General features: G+C 50.3%; 1 protein-coding gene across 1 annotated transcript in view; it reads left to right on the forward strand.

Annotated features, from left to right (window-relative positions):
- The window catches only part of SHCBP1L (SHC binding and spindle associated 1 like), a 1,483,415-nt gene that overhangs the window by 1,378,075 nt on the left and 85,979 nt on the right, over positions 1-19,361 (forward strand). The window lies entirely within an intron of this gene.

Raw genomic sequence — 19,361 nt, forward strand, 5'->3', positions numbered from 1 at the left:
TTAGAACCAAGAAGTGAAATAGCTAGAAGTCAATAGGAAACAATTTCCACTAGCATGACTCATCCAAGTCATTATATACAGTCCAAACTACAGCCAATCAGGCGACAGCACCCTCCAGATTGTTCTCCTCAGAGGCTCAGGCTCTCAGATTTTCTACTGCATGTCGACGGAAGGGAGTCTCCCTGAGCTCTGCCCAGTTTGTCTCTGTTTTTTCTTTGAAAACTCTTCATTTATGATATCTTCTTCAAAGACATCTCTCTTTCGACCTTGTGAATCTTGTGGGAAGCTCTGGCTGTTTTCAGAAGATCCCCACAAGAAGTGCATTTACTGCTTGTATCTTGACCACCAGTTGAGAGACTGCAAGATCTGCAGAACTTTCCCACAAAAGACTCTGAGGGACAGAGAGGGGCGTCTACTTCTGTGGCTACAGAAGATTAAAGATCAGGACAATCCCTCATCTGAAGTTGGTAGTATTGCCTCTGTCCAGACTATGTCCTCTAGAAAAATGACTGCTGACACAGACTTATCTTCTCCAGGGGATAAGGTGTTGAAGAAACATCATACTTACAAGAGTGCTGAGCTGCCTTCTACTTCAAAAAAGGCTCTTCCACCTTCTAAGAGTAAAACTATGCCTTCCACGCTCCCGAGAAAGACTGCGAAGTCTCAAACTTCTGAACAGGTTTCTGACAAAGATTTACCTCAGAAACAGGGTCCCTCATCGACGAGCTCGACGACGACACCTTCGTCGACAAAGCCTTCCGCCGCCGCTGCGACGACGTCGACTGCTACTTTCTCGTCGCCAAAGCCACAGATGATTTTGTCGTCAGCATCCTAGCCGTCGACGCTGGTATCCGTCTCCGTAAAACCAGTCATAATGACGAAAGAGATTAAATCTACCGTCGACGCTCCGACGACGAAGATTAAAAGAGTGTCGTCGATGACCGTCTCGTCGGCGACCGTCTCGCCGTCAATTACTCCATCGACGCACGCCTCTTCGACGACTACTTCATCGACGGCTCCCTCGTCGCCGCTACCACTGTCTTCATGTATGGCTCTTCAGGTTTGGTCTTCGTCTACGCCTGCGGTATCTTCTACATCGTCTGCGACAATTGCCTCCGTCGACAGCAACACCTTCTCTGTTACAAAGACGTGGATCTTCATTAGAGGTCCTTTCTCCAAATACTATCTCCCCTGCTAAGGTTCCTCTTAGGTTACCTGAACAATTGCTGGATTCTGAAGAGGATGATGAAGAATCAGATGAGGGAGATAGGTTTCGTACTGCCAGGAGCCCTTCTGAGTTCCTCATTAAATATCAAGATGTGGATCAATATGAAGATTTTTGTCCGGAGACGGTTCCTTCAGCTCCAGATCAAATTCCTACGGCCCATATGCCGTTGGCTCTTCTAAATAATCTGCAGTGCATGTTGGACGGTTACTATCGCCGATTTCCTCCATCTGAATCGGCTTCTTCTATACTGCCCACACCTGTTCCTAAATCTTCATTAGTTTTGAGGTCGCCTAGACCACGTTCTCCGGTACCTTCGCATCACTCTCAGGTCGCTCACACCTCTGACGACGATAGAGAGGAAGGAGAATTGGATAACAGATCACTCCTTACAGATTGGGATGATTACCAAATACAAACTCTGTCTTCTTCAACTGCTGCCGACTCTCCTCCTGTTGACATTGGAGGTTTTCTCCTATATGGAGAGAACTACACAGCGTTTTCTTCTTCCTATGGAAACAAAGAAGGATGATTGTTTCCTTTACGATTTTAAAGATCAACCACGAAAACAAATACGATCTATTCCGATCATTGATTTCATTTGGCAGGAAGGACTAAAAGTCATGAAAGCTCTTGCTTCTGATCCTGCAGGTCTGCCCGCCTTGATAAAAAATATAAGGCACCGGACAATTCGCCTGCATGTCTAAGAGGTCAACCAAAGGCAGACTCTGTTATCGCCCAAGCAGCTCAACGACGAATGCAGAATCTCTCCTCTCCGCTGTCAGCTCCTCCTGATCGGGATGTGAGACGTTTGGGCGCTATTGGAAAGAAGGTGTCCACAATTGCAGCAACGACCGTCCATGCAGCTAACTCACTGGCTATCTTAGAACGATACAATAGACAAATGTGGTCGGAAATTTCTCCCTACATCGACATGTTGCCTGAGCCCTCTAAGTCAGAGGCGCTTAAGATCCTTCAGGAAGGGGAACGAATCTCGGCTGTGATTATTGCATCATCAGTGGAGGTTGCATTTACAGGTTTTCGACAACTGGAAGGTGGCGCGGTCCTGCGGAGGCATGGCTGGTTAAAATCAACATTTTTCGCCAAGAGGTTCAGGCTAAAATAATTGATATGCCTTTTGATGGTGAGTCTCTGTTTTGTCAGCATGTTGATGAGGCCTTACAGGCTATTAAAAAGGATACTGAGACAGCAAAATCTCTCGGAACGCTTCAGTGTTATAAGCCGCCCTTTCATGGGGCTAGAGGAGGCGGATCTTTTTCTAATCGAGGAGGCTACAACCAGCAAAGAAAATATCAAACACAAGCCTTTGTCTCAAACAAAAGGCAACTGAAACTTTGCAAACTTGCCCAGCTACTGCGATCAAGAAGGTGCGTTTCAGTCCGGCAGTTCAATTCACTTCTGGGGATGCTTTCCCCTGATCCCCAAATGCCGTCTCAGGATGAGACCTCTGCAAGAAGAACTCAACAAACAGTGGTTATAAGTCTCAGGAACCTTCGACGATCTCATCCACATCACTCCTCGCATAAGGGACGCTCTACGATGGTGGGCCCTGCAAGAGAAATGTACCAGCAGGCTGCTCATTCCTAATAGAAGCTCCAAGCTTCGTTGTCACCACGGATGCCTCCCTCGAAGGATGGGGAGCTCACCTGCAAGGACTCACAGTCAGCGGGAGATGGGATGCTCAACAACGAACTTGGTATATCAACCGCTTGGAACTGCTGGCGTTCTTCCTAGCCCTAAAATCCTTTTGCACCATCATTCTTGGAGCATCAGTGCTGGTTCGGACGGACAACACGACAAGTATGCACTATTGAACAAACAGGGAGGGACAAGATCTGCTCTATTGTCTCAACAAGCCCAGAAAATTTGAGATTGGGCGATCAAACATCGGATAAGTGTAACAGCAATCCAGTCCCGGGAGTTTCCAACGTTCTTGCGGATTCCCTCAGCAGATCGACAATATCCAATCACGAGTGGGAGCTCCATCAACCAACTTTGGATCATATTTTTCAGGAGTGGGGGCGGCCCGATCTGCACTTGTTCGCAACCAGTCTGAACCGCAAATGCCCATTCTTCGCAAGTTGGCTTCCCCACAAGGGGTCGTGCAGAATGCGTTTTCGATGAACTGGTCGCGGATCTATGCCTATGCTTTTCCATCGATACCGTTGGTTCTCCGGAAAATGAAGAAAGAGCCTTGTTGTCTAATACTCATAGCTCCCAGGTGGCCTCGCCACTTCTGGTTCACCGAACTCCTTCTCTCCGAATGCGATCCCATTCAGTTGCGACCAATACCTAACCTTCCATCCATTCAGAACGGACAGATCTGCCACCCGGTTCCTGCATCCCTGCACTTAGCGGCCTGGCGCCTGAGCACTTTGAATTCGCTCACTTAGACATTCCTTCTGACTGCAGGGAAGTCTTGGTCAATGCTAGGGGACCTTCCACAATAAAGATATACAGGCTCAAATGGAAACGATTTTGCCTTTGGTGCCAAGCCGCCAACATTCATCCAATTCAGGCAAAATTGGAACAAATTTTGCCTTTCTTTTTGCATTTGGCAAGATCAGGCCTTTCGCATTCTACCCTTAAAGTATTCTGTCTCCAGATTCCGAAAGGATGGTTCCAATTCTCTTTACTCTTCCAAGATCATTCAACAGTTCTTCAAGGGATTGTTTCGCATGTTTCCTCCCATCCGCCGTCCACCTCCATCCTGGCATCTTAACGTTGTGCTTTCACAACTCATGCCCCATCCTTTCGAACCTATTCATAAGACAGATTTGAAGTTTCTTTCATGGAAGGTATCTCTTCTGTTAGGTCTCACATCTGCTAGGCGGGTCAGTGACATTCAAGCCTTCACTATAAAACCGCCTTACCTTCAATTCACCAGAGATTCTGTAGAGCTTCGCACAAACCCGACTTTTATGCCTAAAAACGGCTTTGCATAGTCTTGTTGTTAAAAGGTGTCTCAAATTCTATTTACAGAGGACAGCATCAATTCGAAAATCTGATCAGCTATTTATAGTGTATGGAAAGATGCGTACAGGACACCCAATATCCAAACAATCCATTTCTCGTTGGATTTCTGCTGCAATTTGTTTCTGCCATCAACTTGCAGGCAGACCACTACAAGCAACTCCGAGAGCACACTCTACTAGAGCAATCTCTTCATCTACTGCTCTCTTTGCTGGTGTGCCTCTTCATCAAATCTGAAGAGCTGCTACATGGTCCAGCAGGCACACCTTTACTAGGCACTACTGTCTGGAGGCTGCCAGCAATGCAGGCACGTCTGTGGGACAAGCGGTTCTCCGTAATCTTTTTAAATAAGGTGAGCCTCTGTTCTTCCCTCCTCCTCTTTGATATTTTCTTACATACATATCTTATATGATTGTTTTGGATAAATATATGTAAATGTATTTATATATTTTTATATGTATATATAAATATAGAGAGGTCTATGTCTGCGATTATATATTGCCTCTGATATGCATTTGTTTATAACGTGATCAGAATATCAAGAATATCAGTTTGGGTTTACTGCTCTCTACTCTTAATTCAGGCATGTGAATCTATGAAAGATATCCAAATACTGGAGTAGAACAAAAGTTACTTTCCTGTAATCTGTGGTTCTCCAGTATTGGCATCTTTCATAGATTCACATGCAACCCACCCACCTCCCCTCAGAGGCCCTTCTATGCTCTGTTCTTGTCACTCTAGATCATACTTGTGCTAGAAAATCTGAGAGCCTGAGCCTCTGAGGAGAACATTCTGGAGGGTGCTGTCGCCTGATTGGCTGTAATTTGGACTATATATAATGACTTGGACGAGTCATGCTAGTGGAAATTTTTTCCTATTGACTTCTAGCTATTTCACTTACTGGTTCTAATCTACCTATGATGTACCTATGTTATGCATAATTATTGCTATTTTTATGTACCGTGGGACTCCCACTCCGACGACAGGGAATGATTCAAGCATGTGTATTTATGAACGATACCAATACTGGAGAACCACAGATTACAGGTAAATAACTTTTGTTTGTATGGCAGGTTTCTTTGCTGTATCTTTTCGTATAGTTGTAGCTGTTGTTGTTTCATGTCCACTTCTTGTGGGATGAGCTTGTTATTCTATTCAGAGCTTATGACTATTAATGAGAATCCACTGGAAGAGAAGCAAAAATTGCTTACCTGTAGTCCTAGTTCTCTTCCAGGGGAAAAGTGCTCCGGGCCCACCAGACGTTGGCAGGACGTTTCAGTGCTTATGACTTTGATGAGGATTCCCCTGGAAGAGAACTAGGATTACAGATAAGTAATTTTTCCTTCTCTAGAAATAATAGCCAAGATAGACAAAAACCTGTCAAAAAAGCGTCAGAATATCATCCACACCTCCAAGTCTTAAAAGAATATCAACCACACCTCCAAATCCTAAAAGAAAGAAATTAGCTTCTGAAGTATTAAGGCAATCATCACATTTTCCAGTCACATAATCTTGAAATGTATCACTGCTGATGGCAAAGAATTCAACAACAACAAAAATAGTAATTGATAGACTAGAACACCTTGGATGACAAAATCGAGGACTACACCATCCATGAGGTTGGCAACTACAATCTCAGCAGCAACGTCCCAACCCCCATCATGCCAACACCATTGACAATACCATCAGCAACAAGGAAATCAGCAATTAAGATTCTGTCAACAATGACTACTCAAAATATATATCTTCAGCTACATGTAACAACTCCCTCGCATCCGCCACCTTTCCGGAGAGCTGGAAGCACGCAGAGATCAGCGCCCTCCTGAAGAAACCCACCGCCAACCCCACGGAGCTCAAGAACTTCCGCCCCATCTCGCTCCTCCCCTTCCCCGCAAAAGTCATGGAGAAGACCGTCAACACACAGCTGACCACTTTCCTCGAAATGAACGGCTCCCTCGACTCATCGCAGTCCGGCTTCCGAGCGAACCACAGCACCGAAACCGCCCTCATCGCAGCAACCTATGACATCAGGACCATGCTTGACAATGGGGAAACTGCTGCCCTCTTCCTCCTCGACCTATCGGCCGCATTCGATACAGTCTGCCACCGCACCCTAACGACCCGCCTCCACCACGCCGGGATCCAAGAAAAGTCCCTGGACTGGATCACCTCCTTCCTCTCCGACAGAACTCAGAAAGTCCGCCTCCCGCCCTTCCGCGCCGCGGCCACCAAGATCATCTGCCGCGTTCCCCAAGGCTCCTCGCTCAGCCCTACCCTCTTCAATGTCTACATGAGTCCCCTCCCGGCCATCGCACGCAAACACGGCCTCAACATCATCTCCTCCGCAGACGACACCCAGCTTATCCTCTCCCTCACCAACGACCCCGCCACCGCCAAAGCCAGCTTCCAGGAAGGAATGAAGGACGTCGCAAAATGGATGAAGCTCAGCCGTCTGAAACTGAACTCTGACAAAACAGAAGTCCTCATCCTCGGACCATCCCCCTCCGCCTGGGACGACTCCTGGCGCCCCGCCCCCAAGCCCACAGACCATGCACGCAACCTGGGATTCATCCTTGACTCCTCCCTCACGATGACCAAGCAAGTCAATGCCGTTACTTCTTCCTGCTTAAACACCCTTCGCATGCTCCGCAAGATCTTCCGCTGGATCCCCACCAGAACCAGGAAGGCGGTCACCCAGGCCCTCGTCACCAGCCTTCTGGACTACGGGAACGCCCTCTACGCTGGCACCACAGCCAAACTACAGAAAAGACTTCAGCGCATGCAGAACGCATCGGCACGACTCATCCTGGACATCCCCCGTCATAGCCACATCTCCACCCACCTGACAGACCTACACTGGCTCCCCGTCAACAAGAGGATCAAGTTCAGGCTCCTGACCCACGCACACAAAGCTCTCCACTACATGGGCCCCGAATACCTCAACAACCGCCTCAAGTTCTATACACCCACCCGCCAGCTCCGCTCCGCTAGCCTCGCCCTCGCCACCGTCCCACGGATCCGCAGAACCACCACCGGAGGAAGATCCTTCTCCTACCTGGCTGCCAAGACGTGGAACTCCCTCCCCACCCACCTACGTCTGACCCAGGACCATCTCTCCTTCAGGAAACAACTCAAGACCTGGCTATTCGAGCAGTAGCAGACCCCCGCCCAGCGCCTTGAGACCCTCCCGGGTGGGTAGCGCGCTCTATAAATGTTATTGATTGATTCCATGGCTATAAGCACAACTTTTATGATCATGTCTTTCTCAACAAAGACAATAACAGCATCAAAGGAACACATACTACCTAATCCAAAAGATTCAAGAATATTGCAATAATTTTGGATGAGGGCATTTCAGGCAGTGTCCGTTGGAGGTACGGGCCAAACTCGGCCAAGCCCTTGTGGAGGGCCGGGATGCAGCCAAGTATTCCATCAGGTGTGGGCTGGATACCACCGACTCGCTAGGTAGAGCGATGGCAATGACGGTGGCGGTCAGACGCCACGCCTGGCTGAGGTCGGCCAACTTCTCGGCAGATGTCCAGAACACACTCATGGACATGCCGTTCGATGGCCGTCGCCTCTTTGGCGACAAGGCAGACCATGCGCTTGAGCGCTTTAAGGACTCCAGGGCTACGGCCAAGTCCTTGGGCCTCTCGGGCCAGCGCCAGCAATCGGCTGCCTTTCACTCCTTTCGTGGCCTCGGAAGGGGTGCGCCCACACGCGCCGCCAGCCACACTCCGCAGGGCAATACCCAACGCGGTGGCGGCCGTGGGAACCGCCGTCCGGGCGGTCAGGGGCAGCGGCGAGGTCAGTCCACACCTTCTTCCGCAGCATCCGCCTCAAAACCCTCCTAGTCCGTGCTTTCAGGCCCATGTGACGCCAGTGGGGGGCAGGGTTCGCCATCACCACCTCCACTGGCGCACTGTCACATCGGACAGGTGGGTGCTGCAAATCGTCCGAAGGGGCTACTCCCTCCCCTTCGAGGCGACTCCTCCAGCCATGCCACCGCAGAACCACCGTGTATCGGGGGATCATTTGCGACTTCTGCAGGAGGAAGTTACGGCCCTCTTGGCCAAGGGGGCCATTGAGTGCGTTCCTGGGCCAGAAGTAGGGTGTGGTTGCTACTCCCACTACTTTCTGGTACCCAAGAAGGGCAAAGGGGGCCTACGCCCTATCTTGGACCTGAGGAACGTCAACGGCTTCCTCCGGAAGGAGAAGTTCAAGATGCTGACACTGGCTCAGGTCCTGGCTGCCCTGGACCCGGGAGACTGGATGGTAGCGTTGGACTTTCAGAACGCTTACTTTCATATCCCCGTCCTGCCTGCCCACCGGCGCTACCTGCGGTTCATGGTTGGCCACGAGCACTTTCAATTTATCGTGCTCCCCTTCGGCCTTACCAGCGCCCCACGGGTGTTCACAAAGGTGATGGCGGTGGTCGCAGCTCATCTGCGCAGGTTAGGGGTTTCAGTCTTCCCCTACCTCGACGACTGGTTGTTGAAGGCGGGCCCGCCCCAGACAGTCGTCAGCCACCTCCATACGACGGCAGACCTCCTGCACCACCTGGGGTTCTCCATCAATGTGCCGAAGTCACACCTGTGCCCCTCTCAGAAGCTCCTCTTCATCGGAGCGGTTCTGGACTCGGCGCGGTTTCGGGTTTATCCACCCGAACAGCGGGTCCGGGATATTCACGCTCTGATTCCCATCTTTCAGCCGTTATCCCGGGTTTCGGTCAGGTTGACGCTGCGGCTTCTTGGGATGATGGCCTCCTGCATCCTACTGGTGCATCACGCCAGGTGGCGGATGCGGGCTCTGCAGTGGGACCTGAAGTTTCAGTGGGCCCAGCATCAGGGCAACCTATCCGACCACGTCCTGATCTCGGAGGGCACTGCGAGACAGCTGCAGTGGTGGCTTACGGACCGCGATTGGGTGAGCAGCAGATCCCTCTCCCTTCCCCAACCGGAGCACGTAGTTGTGACGGACGCGTCCCTCCAGGGCTGGGGAGGCCACATGGGAGAGGCGGAGATCAGAGGCCTCTGGTCTCCGGCGGAAACCCGGCTCCACATCAACCTGTTGGAGCTCCGGGCGATTCGTCTGGCACTGAAGGCATTCCTCCCCTCTGTCCGGGGGAGTGTAGTGCAGGTATTCACGGACAACACCACCGCCATGTGGTACTGCAACAAACAAGGCGGGGTGGGGTCGTGGATCCTTTGTCAAGAGGCTCTTCGCCTTTGGCAATGGCTGGAACGCCAGGGCGTGACCCTGGTGGCTCAACACCTGGCAGGTTCTCTGAACGCCAGGGCGGACGAGCTCAGTCGTCGGTGCATGATGGATCACGAATGGCGTCTGAACTCGGACGTGGCGCAAGGCCTCTTTCAGCGATGGGGAGAGCCTTGGTTAGATCTATTCGCCACCGAAGAGAACGCGCAATGTCATCAGTTCTGCGTGTTGGAATTTCCAAGGCGGCACTCGCTCGGAGACGCTTTTCGTCGCGAGTAGAGTTGCGGTCTGTTGTACGCCTTTCCGCCTATACCACTTCTGCCCAGAGTGCTGAAGAAGATCAAGCGCGACCGGGCCCAAGTCATCCTTGTGGCTCCGGACTGGGCGAGAAGGTACTGGTATCCAGAGCTACTCAGTATGTCAGTCGATCCCCCGGTTCGTCTGCCTCTTCAGGAGGACCTTCTGTCGCAGCAGCAGGGGACGGTCCTCCACCCGAACCTGTCCAGTCTCCACCTCCATGCTTGGAGATTGAGCGGCGACAGTTGAGGCCATTTGACTTGCCTCCTGAAGTTTGTAACATCATTCTGGCAGCCAGGCGCCCCTCCACAAAGTCGGTATACGCCTGCAGGTGGAACAGATTTGTGGCATGGTGCACAGCAAAGGCTGTGGATCCCCTCAATGCCCCTCTTTCTGAGGTCCTTCTCTTCCTTCTTTCTCTTGCCCAGCAGGGCTCTGCTCTGGGCACTATCAAGGGCTACCTTTCTGCCCTTTCAGCCTTTCTCAGGCTGCCTGATCAACCTTCTTTGTTCAAGTCCCCTATTGTTAATAGATTTCTGAAGGGCATCACACACACGTTTCCTCCTGTTCCGTTTGTGATGGCTCAGTGGGACTTGAACCTGGTTCTTACATTTCTGATGTGCGCTCCCTTTGAGCCACTTCACAACTGTCCTCTTCGCCTTCTGTCTTTGAAGACTTCTTTCCTGGTTGCCATCACCTCTGCCAGGAGAGTGAGTGAGCTCCAGGCCCTTTCTTGTACTCCACCTTTCCTTTCTGTCCATCCGGACAAAGTGGTACTGCGTACCAAACCTTCTTTCCTGCCCAAGGTTGTCACGGCCTTCCACATCGGGCAGTCTATCACCTTGCCAACCTTCTTCCCGCCACCGCATCCCTCTAAAGAGGAAGAGCGGCTCCACCGTCTGGACCCAAAACGTGCGCTCTCATTCTACTTGGATCGCACACGCCAGTTCCGGGTGGATGACCAACTCTTTGTTGGTTACGTGGGCGCGAAGAAGGGGAAAGCGGTGCACAAGAGGACCATCTCCCGGTGGATCATCCTGTGTATCCAGGCATGCTACTCCTTGGCTCGGAAGGAGCCTCCTGCTGGATTGCGGGCTCATTCTACCCGAGCCGCGGCGACTACCACTGCCCTGGGCAGGGGTGTGCCCTTACAAGACATCTGTCAGGCGGCTACGTGGGCATCGCTGCACACGTTTGCAAGACACTACTGCCTGGACAGCCAAGTCCGGAGGGATGGCTTCTTTGGCCGTTCCTTCCTCCAGGACTTTCTGGTGTGATTATTGGTTTGCAGACCCACCACCCGGGTTGGTATTGCTGGGGTATCTATTCTAAGGTAAGGAATCTAATACTAACGTGTCTCTTTCAGATGCACAAGTTACTACTTGTGTAACGATATATCTGTAAGAGACATTAGTTAGTATTAGATTCCTTACCGACCCACCCATCCTCCCCGTTCTGCGAACCAATATCTAGGGTTAGGGTTGTCCCCTTTCAGGGCCCTCGTTTCAAAGGCACCAGTGTTGGTTTTTAACATGGCTCTGCGTTTCTGGCGCGGAAAAGCTGTGTCTAAGAACTGACGTCAGCACGCGGAAGCGGCGTCTAAGTACTCCGACGACGTCATCACGGCGCCGACGACGGACGCGGAGCCGCAGACGACGCCTACCGACGCGCAAGGGTACTGCTATGCAAAAATTTCCGGATCCAGTCTGACGCCTGGGGATATTCTAAGATAAGGAATCTAATACTAACTAATGTCTCTTACAGATATATCGTTACACAAGTAGTAACTTGTGCGTTTGGAACCTTCAAAACAAGTTATCCGAAATCAGCAGGAAAAGATGATGCATATACAATTAACTTGGTTACGGGTCTATGCCTGACAGTAACATATTAAGATAGAAGCTTCCCACAAGCACAAGATGCTTGTTCTCGCCGACAACGACCACAACACAAACAGTTTCCGAACCTCAAACAAGGCCTAGTACACCTCCTTCACCAGGGCAATTTTTTTTCAACCTGCTCAGGTATCTTTACCACAGTTGTCACCAGCGTAGCCTCAATCCATTCTACCACAATAACCAGATACGGATGATAATCAGGAAGAGGGACAATTACCAAACACCCCTCAGAATTCAGACCCTGAATGTGATCTGTATGGGGCTACCACCCCAGATGATGCTACTCCATCAGATGGAATAGGTGATTTTCACCCCCTCATTGAAGGAGCATCAAAAAGGTTTGATTTACCAGTGATAACAAAGGTTAATTAATGTTTTCTATATGATGTCAAGGAACCTGGCAGAAAGAGTAGCAAATCAGTCACTCCCATATCTGGAAGGAAGGCTATAAAATTATGATAACAGCAGCCACGAGTGCAACTGTGTAGATAGAAAACAGAAAGCGCTAGATAATACCCTAATATATGTAATTGGTCACCGTCGAGTCGAATCTATTATACAGGCCACTCAAAGATGGTCTAGAAATCTGTCAGCACCATGTACTCATCCTCCAGTTAGAAAAGACAGAGAGCTGGACAAAATTGGAAAACATTTTTTGTCCCTGCTGCAACCTGTTTTAGAGCCTCAAAAGCTCTTACAATTCTAGCAAGAGAAGATTGTCAGCTGAGGTCCGATAAAGGCCTGTATCACAACTATTTACAGGATGATTAAAAAAGACAGATGCAGAAGCAGTATTGCAAGAAGAAGAAAGAATTTCTTTGACAATCTGTGAGAAGTTGGCCTGATGTGCAGTGTTCACTATTCTAGTGATCACTATATATCAGTCCAAACAACCCTTATTGATGATTGGTTGTAAGTCAACCTTATAGACCAGCTATCCTAGTAGCATGGATACGAGCAGTCTAAGGCTAAGACTCTAGAGGGCGTGTTAAGCCAGCTGTTTTACCATCACATTACCCCTTGAACACCCAGTGAAAGGACACCACACAAGTGTTATGAAAATAAACAATGTATTTATTAGAATCACAACAACCCTGTACTCTTTATGAGGACAGGGTGCTAGGCACACAACAAAAACTCTTACGAAAATACTTAAGTTAGCACGTTATACACAAATGCCCGAGGGGCACGAAAAACCATATACTTTAAAAGTGGAATGCGAAATTACTAGCAGGTAAGTACAGTACTAATAGGCTTTGGAATCGCTAGGACTTAACTAGGGAATCGTTAGATTACTGCTAGGAGACCTAGGGGACTCGGGTGCAGAGTGTGCACTCTCACGCGGGATGCGGGACAAAGTCTATGGAGGCTAGTAAAGGCAAAGTTAGTGTTCACGGGCGAACCCGACCTGGTAGGAAGAAAACGACAGTGGATCCTGACCCTAGGATAGTTAGGCTATGCTGGGACACCGAAGTGCCGAAGTTACCTAGCCCAGGGGCTGCAGCTGCATAGGTCTGAAAAGACGTCGGGGATCTCGTTGCCAGACCAGGAGCCTGGAAGAAGGAAGTTGCTGGCAGGCGACCAGTGAGGGAAAGTTCGTTGGATCCAAGCCTGGATCAAGGAAGAAGAAAACCTGAAAGCAGAGGGGACCAAGTTCTTGAATCACTAGCCAGTGATTAAGTGGGCACCAGGATGGCACCGGGCGAAGTCACCTCGACTAGGTGAGTGGGCGACGCTGGCTCTGCAGATCTCACGGACCAGGAGGCGTTGTCGGCGACCAGGATGGAGAGGCGAGCTGTCCCACGATGGATGAAGCTGTCGGCGTCGAAGTTACCCAGGATTGGGCAACAAGCCTTGGCTAATTCAAGCCCACGCGGTGGACTCAAAATGGCGTCTTGAGTGGACCAGGAGGGTCCGGGGTGCTCCTCTTTTGGAAGGGAGCAAGGGCCAGCCTGGAGCAACCAGACCAGCAGCAGAAATGTCGTCGGGCGTCGTTCAGAAGGCCACAAGCCAGCGGGCTAGTAGCCAAACAACGCGGTGAGCAGCAAAAAGCAGAAGGGCCCCACGCAGATCGTGGAGATGCTGGGGGGCTGCACTTCGGTGCTGGAGCTGCTCAGGGTCGGGGCTTCTCGGACCCCAAAGCACTCACCAGGAAATTACTCGGCGGGCTTGCTGGAAAGAAGTCGTGCAGTCTTGAAGATGGCCGGTCCCTCGAGGTCTCGTCACACCCACGAATCTCAGCGTGACTGATGATGTAGGTAGAGGTCAGAGGTGCCAGGGAAGCCGGTTCTCGTCGAGCTGGGCAGTCTTGATCCGGAGGAGAGACTTGCAGCAGACCGCAGTGTTCTTAAGATGGTGCCTGCGGATGCAGGGTGACTACTCCTTAGTCACAAGGGAGAAATCTTAGGAAGAAGTCTTGAGTTCCTTTCGTGGAAAGTAGTTTCAGGATTCAAAGATGATCTGATTTGGAAGGGGGCCAGTTCCTAACTTTATCCTGTAAAAAGGGGCTGGCACGCGACTAAGTCCTGCCCTATGGGTGGGACTAGGAGGGGGGTGGTTACACCCACTTCCTTGGCGGGCTTTTCCCCAGCACAGGGTCTGGAGTGACCCTGGAACTGGTTCCAGCCAGCCTATGCACAGTGAGCACCGGGGTGCCACGTGCAGTCACCTTCCTCTAAAGCCCTGCCTACCTACAATACACAAAACCCTGTCTGGGACGGTGCTGGCACCGCCCCTGGCAGGAAACCCTTTGTCCTTATCTCCTGCTCTGGGAGGACTCCCAGCAGCAGGAGGGCAGACTTGTGTCTCGGTGGCAGCATCCATTTTGTGGAGCTGAGGCTCTGTTTGACTTTAACCGGGGTTAGGGGTTACATACATGTCGTGTCCCTCTAGAAGGGTGGAATGCTAACCCCGTCGCCAGAATTGGCGAGGGGTTAGTATTCCAATTCGTATGACACCTTACTCGACATGTTTTGATAAAGCGATACCAGAGTTGGCATATAACCGCGAGGATTATAATGCACTTAAGAGTATATGGTATGCGATATCATGGAAACGGCTAAGGGATGGATCCCGAAAGCCGCAGACAGGCTCAGCTCATGCCAGAGCACCATCTCACACGATTCCAAGCACTCTGCCTTCAGGATTGTTAAGGCCTGCCATAGGAGTGACTGATAGGAGATCTGTGTGTCCATTTTAGGGTTAGATATAGGTATACTATATCTAAAGCAAAGGGTGAGTACACCACCTTGCCCCAGCTGTCGTGCAGCCAGTTGTGTCAGTTTAGTTAGTCAGCCCAGGGGTGGCATAATACATGCTTCAGCCCCTGGGAGACTTCTGGGTACACCTCAGCCCTGGGTACAGGGACTTGGAGAGGGCCCAGTGCCAATTCAGTACCTGAGTACAATTTGGATAGAGAGAACAGCTAGGCTGTGGGTCTGATTAGCAGGCCCACAGCCAGGGGAAGTCGTAAACCAGTGCAGCAAAAAGCAAAAATCTGGGTGATCATAGGATTGCAGACCCTACTCTCCTACATGACCCCCCCCCAAACTTTGGGACAATAAACTAACCTTGACCAGGTGAGTCTTCTTGCTCTAAGTGGAAATACCTGGAGAGCCCATCAGCATTGCTGTGATCAGTACCAGGTCTATGCTCCACTGTAAAATCCATCCCCTGTAGGGAAATGGACCACCTAAGCAGTTTGGGGTTTTCACCCTTCATCTGATTTAGCCACAAGAGGGGCTTATGGTCTGTCTGAATGGTGAAGTGAGTGCCAAACAAGTAGGCCCTCAGCTTCTTCAGGGCCCAGACCACAGCAAAGGCCTCCCTCTCAATAGCTGACCAATTTTTCTCTCTGGGTGTCAACCTCCTACTAATGAAAGCAATAGGCTGATCATTACCATCAAAATTCAGTTGAGACAGAACAGCCCCCACACCCAACTCAGAAGCATCTGTTTGGACAATGAATGGCTTGGAGTAATCTGGACTCTTTAGGATAGGTGCTGTGCACATGGCCTGCTTTAGGTCATTGAATGCTTTCTGACAGCTTGCTGTCCACTGAACTTTCTTTGGCATCTTTTTGCTTGTCAGGTCATTAAGAGGGGTCACTATGGACCCATAATTTCTGACAAACTTCCTATAGTACCCAGTCAGGCCCAAGAAAGCTCGAACCTGAGTCTGGGTGATTGGAGGAGTCCAGTCCTTGATGGCCTGTATCTTACTCTCCAGTGGCTGAACCTGGCCTCCACCTACAAGGTGGCCCACGTATACAACCTGTGTCTGCCCTATCTGGCACTTTGTGGCCTTGATAGTGAGGCCTGCCTTTTGCAGGGCCTCTAACACTTTCCTCAGGTGGACCAGGTGTTCCTCCCAGGTGGAGCTAAAGACAGCAATATCGTCAAGATAAGCTGCACAGAAGTCATCCAGCCCAGTGAGGACTTGATTCACCAACCTTTGGAAGGTGGCAGGTGCATTTTTCAGTCCAAAGGGCATTACCACAAATTGATAATGCCCTCCAGGGGTAGAAAATGCTGTCTTGGGTTTGGCTTCCTCAGCTAACCTGATTTGCCAATACCCAGCTGTCAAATCAAATGTACTTAAGAAGTTGGCAGAAGCCAATTTATCTATAAGTTCATCTGCTCTTGGTATTGGGTGGGCATCAGTCTTAGTGACTGCATTGAGGCCTCTGTAGTCTACGCAAAACCTCATCTCTTTCTTACCACCCTGGGTGTGAGGCTTTGGCACTAGAACTACTGGGCTAGCCCAAGGGCTATCTGAGGGCTCAATGACTCCCAACTCCAACATTTTCTGCACTTCAGTTTTGATGCAGTCTCTAACATGATCAGGCTGCCTGTAGATTTTACTCTTGACAGGCAGACTGTCTCCAGTGTCAACATCATGGGTACACCAATCAGTTTGGCTGGGTGTCAGAGAGAACATATGTCTGAAGGATTGCAAGACTTGCCTGCAATCCTGTTGCTGATGTTCAGTGAGGCTGCCACAAAAGACAACACCATCAACTGATCCATCATCAGGATTCTGAGTGAGCAGGTCTGGGAGAGGGTCACTCTCTTCCTCCTGTCCCTCATCTGTGGCCATGAGCAAGCTCATGTCCTTCCTTTCAACATATGCCTTGAGCCTGTTAACATGGAGCACTCTGAGAGGGCTCCTGGGAGTTCCAAGGTCCACCAAGTAGGTAACCTCTCCCTTTTGCTCAATGATGGTGTGGGGCCCAGACCATTTGTCCTTCAGAGCTGCTGGGGCCACTGGCTCCAGCACCCACACCTTCTGTCCTGGCTGGTACACAGTCAGAACAGCCTTTTGGTCATGCCAAGCTTTTTGAAGTTCTTGGCTGGCCTCAAGGTTTTTGGATGCCTTTTCCATATACTCAGCCATCCTGGAGCGGAGACCAAGTACATAGTCCACTATGTTGGTTGCAGGCTTTTTGAGAGGTCTCTCCCATCCTTCCTTCACCAAACACAGGGGTCCTCTTACAGGATGCCCATACAGAAGCTCAAAAGGGCTGTAGCCAACCCCCTTCTGTGGGACCTCTCTGTAAGCAAACAAGAGGCAGGGGATCAGGACATCCCATCTTCTCCTAAGAGTTTCAGGTAGTCCATGAATCATCCCTTTCAGGGTCCTGTTGAATCTCTCAACAAGCCCATTGCATTGTGGGTGGTAGGGTGTGGTGAACTTGTAGTTCACACCACACTCCTTCCACATTGCAGTCAGATATCCTGACATGAAGTTTGTACCTCTGTCAGAAACGACCTCCTTAGGGAAACCCACTCTGGAGAACACTCCAACTAGGGCTCTTGCCACTACAGGTGCTGTAGTGGTCCTAAGGGGAATAGCTTCAGGATACCTGGTGGCATGATCCACTACCACCAGTATAAACTTGTGCCCTGATGCTGTCTGGGGTTCCATTGGACCAACAATGTCAATCCCCACTCTTTCAAAGGGAACCCCCACCACAGGTAGTGGTATGAGGGGGGCCTTTGTTGTGCCACCTGACTTACCACTGGCTTGGCAAGTGACACAGGAGCGACAAAACTCCTTGGTATTCTCATTCATATGGGGCCAGTGAAAGTGTGAGACAAGCCTGTCCCAAGTCTTTGTCTGACCTAAGTGACCTGCAAGGGGAATTTCATGGGCCAAGGTGAGAAGGAAACCTCTCAGAGACAAGGGGATGACCAGCCTCCTGGTTGCACCAGGCTTGGGGTCTCTTGACTCAGAGTACAGGAGTCCATCTTCCCAGTATACCCTGTGGGCACCTGTGGCATTCCCTGCAGCCTCAGCAGCAGCCTGCTGTCTGAGGGGTTCAAGGGAAGGGCAGCTCAACTGTTCCTTCCCCAGGTCTGCTCTGGAGGGTCCCCCTGAGCCCAGAAACTCAACTTGATCAAGTTCAAGCTCTTTAGGCTCAGTTTCCCTCAGTTCTCTCAGATCAGCCTCCTCAGAGACTTGATCCTCAACCTGGGGTAAGGGGGAAGGCAAAGCCTTACCCTTACTGCTCTTCTTCTTGGAAGGTGTCTGGTCCATCATTTCAGGATCCAGCACCTGTTCAGTGGGGCATTTCCTGGGCTGTGACCTAGTCACAGCAAGCACATGTGCTGGCAAGCCTAACATCTCCATGTGAGTCCTCTGCTCCACTTCTGACCATTGTGATGACTCCAAATCATTGCCCAACAAACAATCAACTGGGAGGTCTGAACTGACTACAACTTTCTTTTGTCCCTTCACTCCACCCCAGGAGAAAGCCACAATTGCCACACTATGACTAGTAGTGACATTGCTGGCATTGGTCACCAGGAAATCAGTACCTGGCATGATCTGTCCAGGGTCCACAAAGTTAGGTGTCACCATGGTGACACTGGCACAAGTGTCCCTATAGGCCTGAGCCATTTTGCCATTTATCAAAGGTGTCTGCCTGTATTTGCCCAAAGTATTGGGACTTATTTCAGGGGACATATCCATATCCCCTGTACAGACAAGGACAGTCTGAGTGAGTGTGCCAACTAAGTTGTCAGACCCCTCAGTTAACCCAACTAATGCCTTGGGAGGTACACTACCACTACTGACTGTACTAGGGGGTGCAGTTGCCTTAGGGGCTGTAGTGGCAGGAGTTTGTCCTCCTCTTTTGGTGCACTCACTAAACCAGTGAGATTTACTTTTACAGTACTGGCACCACCTTTTTGACTGGCCTTCTTGAGTCTTCTTCTTCTGGGAAGCCTGACCCCCACCCTCTTTGGTTTGTTGGGGACCTGGTGAAGACTTCTGGTCATTTTGCTCATTCTTAACATTACCCTTCTGGTCTGCTTTCTTCTGACCACCCTGGTTCTGGTTCTGGTTCTGCTTGATCCTTGTCCTGACCCATTTGTCTGCCTTCTTTCCCAATTCTTGGGGAGAGGTCAGATCTGAATCAACAAGGTGCTGGTGCAACAACTGGTTCTGACAATTGTTTAAAATTTGTTCTCTCATCATTAGATTATACAATCCTGTGTAATCTGTAACCTTGCTACCCAGCAACCAGCCCTCCAAAGCCTTAGTGGCACAATCCACAAAGTCAGACCAGTCCTGAGACTGAGTTTTCTGGGTGTCTCTGAACAGCAACCTGTACTGCTCAGTGGTTAAACCAAACCCATCAACCAGTGTATTCTTCAGGACCTGGTAATTGTTAGCATCCTCTACTCTTGTAGTGAGGAGCTTATCTCTCCCTTTACCATCAAAGGAGA

This window comes from Lissotriton helveticus, chromosome 1_1 (genome assembly GCF_964261635.1).
Source record: "Lissotriton helveticus chromosome 1_1, aLisHel1.1, whole genome shotgun sequence".
Classification (NCBI taxonomy): domain Eukaryota; kingdom Metazoa; phylum Chordata; class Amphibia; order Caudata; family Salamandridae; genus Lissotriton; species Lissotriton helveticus.